At 52.5% G+C, this 9,571-nt stretch overlaps 1 protein-coding gene across 3 annotated transcripts in view; it reads left to right on the top strand.

The window, feature by feature from the left end:
* The first annotated feature begins 205 nt into the window (after positions 1-205).
* The window catches only part of LOC133368835 (PH and SEC7 domain-containing protein 4-like), a 43,187-nt gene continuing 33,821 nt past the window's right edge, over positions 206-9,571 (top strand). The window contains exon 1 of one of the 3 annotated variants that reach the window (XM_061593550.1): positions 206-421. The gene's annotated coding sequence lies outside the window, so the exon portion shown is untranslated. Of the gene's footprint in view, positions 422-1,139; positions 1,821-1,945; positions 2,196-9,571 lie in introns of those variants that run through there. The other 2 variants (XM_061593549.1, XM_061593553.1) reach the window with 2 other exon arrangements.

The following is a 9,571-nucleotide window of genomic DNA, read 5'->3' as shown; positions in this document are numbered from 1 at the left end:
AGGAAACAGCAAGTTTGCCCCATCTTGCTTGCTCAGGAAATGGTCACCGACCTGGCCCACAGACAGCTGTTGGGCAAGTCTCTGTGATGAAATGCTCTTGGGGAGTAGCTGCAATGAGGCTTGAAGCCCTCACTGGACAGTTCTGGGACTGAGTCCCGTCGTGGGCGCCAGGCATTGCAGAGATCAAGGACAGGTCTGTGTGACTGACTCTGTTCTTGGAATCCAAACAACAGCGCTTTTTGCCTGCCCAGGGGGTCCGTGTGGTTGTGAAGCAGCGACAATGCCGGCCACGCTGCCTGGCGCTGGCCTGGTGGGGCCTGGGAGCAGGGCAGCTGAAAAGCTAAAGAGAGGGCTTCTAAGGCCTGCCCCCAAAGTGCAGGTCTGGAGGACTCCATTGGGCCAGCATCCAGCGAATGTGCAGGTGAGTGGCCAGGCCCATTGGCCCACCTGGGGATTCCCACCAGGGACACCTGCCAAGAGCGCTCTCCACTCAGCTCAGGTGGGAAGATTTGTGGCCATGGGTCTGAGACCTCACCTGCAAGTAACGCAGAGAAAGGAACTTTATCTCAAAATCTTGAGGGAGCTGCCAGAAAGGTGCAAAGGGGACAGGCCTTGTCGAGGGCGTGCCCCCCTGCACATTCAAAAGGAAGAATCTTGCCTAGAGTCATGGTGGGGGGAGGGCTACTGTCACGTAAACAGCCCCTTGGAGGGAGTATTGACAAATGGACAGGCAGGAGGGAGCGATGGCTGACATTCTGGAACTGGGGAGCCCAGTGGCTGCCTGGAGGGTCATTACCTTGCTAGCACAGGCAATGGTGGGGCAGGAGAGCCACAGCTTTGGCCTCTGGGGGGGGGGTGTTTCTTCCAAGCAGGCATGAAAACTTAGGGGCAGTGCTGCCTTTACCTGTACCTGCCAGTTCAGCCAAGGAATACACCTGCTCTTCTTCCCGGTTTTGTTCTTTAAATTAGGGAGACGTGCACTGGGCCCCCCCGAAAGAGTGGAGGCGCCCCAGTTGTGCCCGCGGAAGGTCCCAGTCCCTGGCGTCATCTCCAGGCGGGGCTGGAAAAGCGCCCCCCCCCCGCGGGAGAGCCCGGAGGAAGCCTCTGCCGGGGGGTTAGCGGCGACGATGCTGCGCTCGACGGGCCCCGATTTCGGTCTTGGTCCGCTTCCAATGGAAGTGGCGCTCACAAGATGGCAGACAGCGGCTGCCCGAGGCGGCGGGAGCGTCGCGCAGGCGAATGGGGGCAGTAGCCGCTCCACCAGTCGAGTAACCCTTGGTCCTTTAGGCTGAAGGACGACCGGGGGGCTGCACGACGTCTCTCCTCCTCGTGGAAGGACAAAAGGGCCTTCGCCGGACGGGGACGGGGGCATGACGTCCCAGCCCCCCGGTCGGGTTCAACTTGGGCCGCCGCCGCTGCCGGTCCTGCCCGACTGGGGTCTCAGGGGCGCGAGACGAGCCGCAGCGGCCAGCTGGAATGCCCCCTCCCTCCCGGGGGTCTCAGCAGCGAGCGGATCATGGCCGCCGAGGTCGGGGCTGGAAAGTTGCTGCGAGGAGGAGGCGCGGCGCAGGCCCCGCCGCCGCCGCCGGGTTGGTCTTCGCTCTGCACCGGCGGGCAGGAAGGAAATGCGGCTCCCTCTCCGCGCAGCGGGCGGGCGGACGTGTTGCATCTGGAGCTGCCCGGGCAGGGCTCCCCTCTCCCGCCCTGCAAGCGGGGCCTCCGGCGACTCCCCGACGGACCGGCGAGACGGGGCGGGCGGGCGCACAAGCAGGAAGGAAGGAACTGAGTTGAACGGGCGGCGGAGAGGGCGGCCCGGCAGGGTAAGTGCCCGGCCCGGGGCTCTCCTCGCAGGAGCTGCCGCCAGCGCCGCCGCCTCCCGTGCGCCCTGGGGAGCAGGAGCGGCGCTCCGCGACGGGAAGCGGGGTCGGTCCGCCGGAGCCCCCGCGGCGGCCCCCTGCTCCTCCGGTTGCCGGCTTCCGCCTGGCTGGGTGCGGCCCCTGCGCTTGGCACGGGCGTCGTGGGCGCCTCCGCGGGGCCCCTTCTTCGCCCAGGGAGGGTCGCTTGATGGCAGGCGAGGAGTGCTTGGAAGCCTCGTCGTTATGCCGGGGTGGCTGTCCTGCCCGACCCCGAGGGCGCCAGGACAGAGGAGTTGACGCCGGGCCGCTCCTGCCTCCCGCCGCCATCGCTTGTCAGAGGTAGACTGCTCCCGCATCGGGAGGTCGACCTAAGGGCTGCTGGGCCTCCGCCGACTTCCCTGTCTTTTGTCGCCGCCGGCGGCCCCAGACGGGCCGGAGCGAGCTGTGAAGCGCACGGCCGGTTCGCGCCTCGGGGAACGGCTTTCGCTGGTGGTGGAGCTGGCCTCGGCGGCGGGGCAGAGGCTGGGCTCCGGGAGCGAGCCGGGAGGGCCGCCGGGAGTTCCGCAGGTGTCGGATTTTCCCCACGAGTCGCTTTTCTGTGGGGCAGAGGCGTTTTCGTTACCAATGGGGCTGAGAGCCCAAAGCTTGTTAACCCTTTCCCACCTGGTGCCCTCGAGATGCTGTGGCCTGCAGCCCCCACCCCAGGAGGGCCGGTGATGTTGGGCTGAGGGCGGCAGGGGCCATGCTGCAGGGGCTGATGGGAGCTGTAGTCCAGAGCATCTGGAGGACACCCGCTTGGGAAAGGATTGTCTGTTTATTTTAAAAACGGCCATGCCAAAGTTCGACTTTCGGTAAAAACGCTGCAGGTGACCAGTCAGGGTAATCTGTCAGATTCCTGAGCGCTCCAGGGGTCTTTCCAGTGACAGAGCAGGTGACCCTGTTGCAGCCCAGGTCTCCCTGGGCAGGGTGAGACTTGTGGGGCCATTGACACGACCGCTCCCGAGGGACCTCTGGTGCCGGGGAGCCTCTTTGCTCTTTGGCATGCTGAGAAGCTGCTGCGGATGGCGAGGACCGGGCGAGGGCCAGAGCGTGAGTGGCGCAGATCTTGCTGCACAGCCGACTGAGCATGTAGTCGCGCCCACAGTCAGGCCTGCCACACGGTGTGGGGGCAGCACAGAGATCCTGCTTTGCTGCTTCCATTGTGTCCTCAAGGAGTCGTCCGGCTGAGTTGTTCTGTGTGGTCTGGGGGCTGGTCTCTCCTGACCACGGGGGCAGACCTCTGGAGTACACGGTGTCCAGCTGTGGCCAGCCGGCTAAACACTTTGGGGACAAGTCGCTCAGTGATTTAGACACTACTGTGGTCACAGGGCCAGCCGAGGTGTCCAATGCAATGTCAAACCCAGTGTGGTGGGATCACTTCCAGTTAACGTGGCCTGATAATGTGGACAAGATGCTTGCCTGACCACCTGCTCATTAGATCCTTGTCTATCCTGGCTTGTTAAAGCTAGCTGGAATGGGGTGACTGAATGGGTCACAGGTGTAGTAAACACATCTTTGTGTGATAGTGTGATGCCCGCTGCCCTTAAAGAGGCGATGGTGTGTCCACTTCTTGATAAGTCCACACTGGACCCAATGGAGTGTAACAAATATAGACCAGTCGCCAACCCCCTTTCTTGCCTTTCTTGGCAAAGGTGGTGGAGAAGGTGATTGTAGAGCAATTGCAGGTATCCCTGGATGAGACTTGTTATCTAGATCCATCACAATCTGGATTCAGAACTGGTGTCGGAACAGAATCAGCCTTGGTCACCCTGATAGGCTGGAGCATTGGGCTGAAAACAACAGAATGACATTCAACAGGGATAACTGCAAAGTTCTACACCTAGAAAAAAGAAACCAAATGCATAGTTATAAGATGGGATATACTTGGCTCAGCAGTACGACATGTCAGAAGGATCTTGGAATTGTCGTTGATCACAAGCTGAATATGAGCCAACAGTGTGATGTGGCTGCAAAAAAGGCAAATGCTATATTAGGTTGCATTAACAGAAGTATAGTTTCCAAATCGCGTGAAGTACTAGTTCCTCTCTATTCAGCACTGGTTAGGCCTCATCTTGAATACTGCATCCAGTTCTGGTCTCCACACTTCAAGAAGGATGCAGACAAACTGGAATGGGTTCAGAGGAGGGCAACAAAGATGATCAGGGGACTGGAAACAAAGCCCTATGAGGAGAGACTGAAAGAATTGGGCATGTTTAGCCTTGAGAAGAGAAGACTGAGGGGAGATACGATAGCACTCTTCAAGTACATGAAAGGTTGTCGCACAAAGGAGGGTGGGGATACCTTCTCGATTGTCCCAGAATGCAGGACACGGAATAATGGGCTGAAGTTGCAGGAAGCCAGATTTCAACTGGACATCAGGAAAAACTTCCTAAGTGTTAGAGCCATATGACAATGGAACCAATTACCTAGAGAGGTAGTGGGCTCTCCGACACTGGAGGCATTCAAGAGGTAGCTGGACAGCCATCTGTCAGGAATACTTTGATTTGGATTCCTGCATTGAGCAGGGGGTTGGACTTGATGGCCTTATAGGTCCCTTCCAACTCTACTATTCTATGATTCTATGATGGACTACCTTTATCACGTGAGAGACGGGGAGTGTGACCCTGTTATTTCTGCTCAATCTCTCTGCAGCATTTGATACCATGGTATCCTCCTGGACTGACTCAGTGGGATGGGTACTGCAGTCTGTCAGGACCCCAACCGCTGCCACCTCCTGTCAGGTCCCTCCAGTCAGGATCCTGGTTTTTATTTGTTCTCTCACCGGCTCTAGCACAGATCTCGCAAGATCCCACTGCTAGGCTGCACCACCAGCCACGCCCTATTTCACAATAGACTTTGCCTTAGTCTCCTTCTGGCTTTATTTGTTACTTTGTGTCTGGGTGCACTTGCAGTCCACACACCCCCTGGATCTTTGTGCCAATAAAGCATACAGACCTGGGTTGCCCTGGATACTTGATGATACACTATCTCTTCACCGCTGCCACCATTTGATACTGTTTCTCCACCTTGGTAAATATCCTGCCTACCCCTCTGGTCTGTGAAAGCCCCAAGCCAAGTATCAGGCCTTTGGTAAACCAAGAAAATATTTGTTTATAAACACCAGGAAATAACAAGATTACTTAAGGTATATTTAACAAGCGTATGGTTTCATATAGTGTCACTCTTTACGTTTCCAGTCATATATAATCTGCCTTAATACCAGCCAAATAATCCAACCCACAACCAACTCCAACCCACAACAACCGACTCAACCAGCAGAACTTTCTCAACTGTCATCCTCTCATTTATACCTTCAGCCACTCAAACGCTCAGCCAATCACAATACAGCATTCTCTAGCATTCTAGCCCATGTACTCCCTCCTCTCACTCACTCTACTTTCCACATTTACCCTACAAAACCTGCACTTACCATATTTACAGTAATATCTACATACAGGGACATCACACAGTCACTGTATTATGGTGGTTCCACTCTTACCTTCAGGGCCACGTCCAGACAATAACACTGGGTGAGTGTTCCTCGGTCCCCTGGGACTTGTGCTATGAGGTTCTGCAGGGTACTGTTATCTCCCCAGTGCTATTAAACATCTATATGAAGCTGTAGGAGTTTTGGAGCAAGGTGTCAGCAGTATGCTGATGACATGCAGCTGTATTTCTCCATAACATCTGAATCGGGAGAGGCTGTGAATGCTCTGGATCGGTGTCTGAATGCTATAGTGGACTGGATGAGGGCAATAAACTGTGCTTGAATCCTGAGAAGATGGAGGCTCCTTGGGTAGGTGGTTCCCATGTCCAGGAGATAGGCAAGTTACTTGTTCTGGATGGGGTCGCGCTCCCTCTGAAGGACCAGGTCCTAGGGGGCACTGCTGGATCTGTCACTAGAGGCCCAATATCCTCTGTAGCCAGGAGTGCCTTTTGCCAGCTTTGTCTGGTTCGTCAGCTGCGGCTGTTCCTCGACAGGGATAGCCTGACCTTTGTAGTCCATGTGTTGGAAAATTTGAGGCTGGATTACTGGTATGCACTCTATGTGGGGCTGCCCTTGGCCCTGGTTCAGAAGCTCCAGCTGGTGCAAAATGCAGCAGCCAGAATGCTGATGTAGACACATGGCCAACAACATGTGACACCACTCTTAAAACATCTGCACTGGCTGCCTGTCCACTACTGAGTCAGGTTCAAGGTCCTTGCATTAATTTACAAAGCCCTGAACAACTTAGGTCCAGGGTATCATAGGGACCTCCTGAACCCTTATATCCCAGCTCAGTCACTGAGATCATCTGCAGGAACGGCTCTGATCATTCCCCTTGTTGGTGAGGCTCATTTAACACCGACACAAACCTTCAGTGTCATTGGCCCAGCTCTCCGAGATGTTCTGCCAACAGAGATTCAGCAGGAGCCGCCTTCTGTTTTAACTTTAAACGCTTGCTGCAAACCTTTCTGTTCTGCCAGGCTTATGCAGGCAATTAAGAAAATGCTTTTTTTCCGCAACAGTTGACCTTTGTTTTTATTGTATTTTTAATGTTCTTAATTCAATGGTGGTGGTTGTTTTTAATGTGTTGTAAACTGCTTTGATGTTTTAAGCCTGCTTGCAGGCTTCCCCCAGGCACCTGGTTGGCCACTGTGAGAACAGGATGCTGGACTAGATGGACCACTGGCCTGATCCAGCAGGCTCTTCTTATGTTCTTATGTTTAACTAAATAGGGGTATACAAATATTTTTTATGAATAAAAAAATAAATATAACAAAACATTGAAGGCAGAACCCATGTACAAGAGGCTCAAAACCAAAACAACAAAAGCAGTAATTAAAATAAACTCATAACATTAAGAAAAATGGATATAACAGTAATTGAGGCTAACTTTCATGGTATGCTGGAATTCCTGGGCAAACAAAAAGGTATTTGCCTGGCACCCAAATGACATCAGAGCTGGTGCGAGGAAAGCCTTCCTGAGAAGGATGTTACACAGCAAGGCCCCATGACTGAAAAGATCCTCTCCCTGGTCACCAGCACACCCACTTAGGCTCTGGCAGTGGGCGGACGTTGGATTATGACCACCAGAGTTCAAGCAAGCTCGTGTGATAGAAGGCAGCCCTTCAGGTGCCCAAGCCTGCCTGGGTCCTAAGCCATCCAGGACTCAATAGGTAATCGCCAGCACCTTAAATTGGATGGATTGGTACTTGGTGTTGTGATTTAAGAACTGCAAGATGTGATCCATATAGCTCGTCTGAATTAGTAACCTAACAATTGAATTTTGTGCTTTCTGAAGTTTCTGGGAAGTTTTCAAATGCACCCTCATGTACATCATAAGAACATAAGAAGAGCCTGCTGGATCAGGCCAATGGCCCATCTAGTCCACCATCCTGTTCTCACTGTGGCCAAGCAGTTGTCCATGGGAAATCCACAAGCAGGACTTGAGTGCAAAGCGCACTCTCCCCTCCTGCGGCTCTGGCAACTGGTTTTTGGAAGCATCCTGCATCTGACTGGTGGCAGAGCACAGCCACCAGGGCTAGCAGCCACTGATTGCATTTCCCTCCATGAATTTGTCTAATCTTCTTTTAAAGCCATCCAAGTTGGTGGCTATTGCTACCTCTTGGGGGAGTGAATTCCATACTTTAACTATGCATTGCGTGAAGAAGGACTTCCTTGTGTGTGTTCAGAATCTTCCAACATTCAGCTTCTTTGAATGTCCACAAGTTCTAGTGTTATGAGAGAGGGAGAAAAACTTTTCTGTATCGACTCTCGCCATGCTCTGCATAAGTTTATACACTTATGTCATGTTCCCCACTTACATTTTCTTTAAACTAAAATGCCCCAAATGCTGCAACCTTTTCTCATAGGGGAGTCGCTCCATCCCCTTGATCATTTTGGTTGCCCTTTTCTGAACCTTTTCCAGCTCTACAATATCCTTTTTTGAGATGAGGTGACTAGAACTGTGCACAGTATTCCAAATGCAGTCGCACCATAGATTTACATAATGGCATTATGATATTGGCAGTTTTGTTTTCAATACCTTTACTAATGATCCCTAGTATGGAATTTGCCTTTTTCACAGCTGACCCACACTGGGTCAACATCCATCAAGCTATCCAGTATGACCTCTGGGTCTAGCTCCTAGACAGTTACAGTCAAATTAAGATTTTTTTGCTCCAGTATGCATAACTTCACACTTGTTTACATTTAATTGCATTTGCCATATTACCACCCATTCCCTCAGTTTAGAAAGGTCGTTTTGGAGCTCTTCACAATCCCTTTTTGTTTTAACAACTCAGCAAACCTGGCCATCTCATTGCCCCCCCCCCACTCCAGATTGTTTATGAACAAATTGAAAAGAACAGGTCCCAATATCGATCCTTGGGGGACTTCACTTTCTACTGCCCTTCATTGGAGAACTGTCCAGTTATTCCTACTCTCTGCTTCTTACTACTTAACCAATTCTTGATCCACAAGAGGACCTTTCCTCTTATTCCATGACTGCTAAGCTTACTCAGGAGTCTTCAGTGAGGTACCTTGTCGAAAGCTTTTTGAAAGTCCAAGCACACTATCTCCACTGGATCATCTCAATATGCTTGTTGACATTCTCAGAGAATTCTAATATGTTAGCGAGACAAGACTTACCCTTACAGGAGACATGCTGGTTCTGCTTCAGCAAGGCTTGGTCTTTTATATGCTTGATTATTTTTTATCTTTAACAATTCTTGCTACCAGTTTTCCTGGAACAGATGTTAAGGTAACCAGTATGTAATTTCTGGGATCCTTCCAGATCCTTTTTTAAAGATTGGTGTTACATTGGCCACTTTCCAGTCCTCAGATATGGAGGCAGGTCTGAGGAACAAGTTACATATTTTTGTTAGAAGATCAGCAAACTCACATTTGAGTTCTTTGAGAACTCTTGGGTGGATGCCATTTGGACCTGGCGATTTGTCAGTTTTTATTTTGTTTATGAAGCCTAGAACTTCATCTCTCATCACCACTATTTGTCTCAGTTCCTCATACTCCTTTCCAGGGTCAGCACCAGAGGGCGGCCAGGTTGGGCCCTGGCTGAGGGCCTCTGGTTCCCAAGGGGCCCCTGAAGGGCCCCTCCTTAAAGTGGGTGGGTAGTGTTCCTTTCTGCAATCTGCGGCAGTATCGGCTCCCGCATCTGCCATGGATTGCAGAGAGGGAGCTCCCAGACACACCCACTACTGCCACGCAGGCCCCACCTACCTCTCCCTTGACATAAATGCTGGTTGCGCTGTGGGTACAAGCCTGCCATCAACTAAGATGGCAGCCGAGGTTTCCTTAAGGGGCTGATTCCCCTTCCACCATCTTGGTTGATGGCAGGGATGCGCTCGCGTAGCACACATTCGTGCCACCAACCAAGATGGCGGCGGAGGCATCAGTCCCTTAGGGAAGCCTCAGCCACCATCTTAGTTGATGGCAGGCTTGCGCCCACAGCGCAACCAGCATTTATGTAAAGGGAGAGGTAGGTGGGGACTGCGTGGCAGTAGTGGGTGTGTCTGGGAGCTCCCTCTCTGCAATCCATGGCAGGGGCGGGAGCCGATAATTCATTGCGCTTCTCTGCAATCTCCTTATCCTGCTTAAGCATACCTTTGACTTCCTTGTCATCCAAAGGTCCAACTACCTCCCTAGACAGTCTTTTGCTTTTACTGTATTCAAA

The sequence above is a fragment of the Rhineura floridana genome, chromosome 12 (assembly GCF_030035675.1).
Source record: "Rhineura floridana isolate rRhiFlo1 chromosome 12, rRhiFlo1.hap2, whole genome shotgun sequence".
Classification (NCBI taxonomy): domain Eukaryota; kingdom Metazoa; phylum Chordata; class Lepidosauria; order Squamata; family Rhineuridae; genus Rhineura; species Rhineura floridana.
This window is presented reverse-complemented; position numbering and strand designations above follow the sequence as displayed.